Genomic DNA, 671 nt, shown 5'->3' with positions numbered 1-671 from the left:
CCGCTTCTAGTGGGTGAATGGCCTTCAGAACCTGCAGTGGAGCGATTCAACACTGAGTTTGTTGGGAAGGGACTAAGAGGAACGCGCAGGTCCTCCAATGCTTCCGAGATTTTCATTCGCTTCGCAAACGCGGAATCAGAATGAGTGAGAGAGACAGGGCGTGGACCCCAGGTGTCCATGTCACCTATGCGGGGCTGCTCCAGGTCTCCGCTGCCTGTCCCTGCTGCTCCCTGCGCGTCAGGATGCTGGCGATGCCAAGGCAAGACCTCCGCCTCCTGAGGACCCTCCGTGAGGGATGGTTGGGCGTAGGCACTGATTTGGAAGTGATCGACGATGAGCGGGGCCTCACGGGGGGGTTCGGGCTCTGTATCTTCTCCCTCGGCGTTGACAGCGGTCGGAAAGCGGCGCTTACCACCCGGTGCCTTGGGAAGGGCTGCAGTGGGAGAAGTGGGGCCCTGGACGTGCTGATTCTGACCGCTGCCGGTGTCACCTGTGACGTGGCTCTCGTTCGCACCCTGCGAGAAGGAAGCCGACGCCTCAGCTTCCCTTCCTGGGCTGGATCGGGCGGATGACATCCCGGCGGCAATAAGACGAGAAGACGTGGAGGGACGGGAAGGAGAGACACGGGGGGGGGGGGAGGAGGAGCTGTAGTCTTCTTCCCGGAGGCAGTC

This window comes from Nannochloropsis gaditana (assembly GCF_000240725.1).
Source record: "Nannochloropsis gaditana CCMP526 unplaced genomic scaffold scaffold029, whole genome shotgun sequence".
In the NCBI taxonomy this organism is placed as follows: domain Eukaryota; class Eustigmatophyceae; order Eustigmatales; family Monodopsidaceae; genus Microchloropsis; species Microchloropsis gaditana.
Note: the sequence above shows the minus strand (reverse complement) of the source record.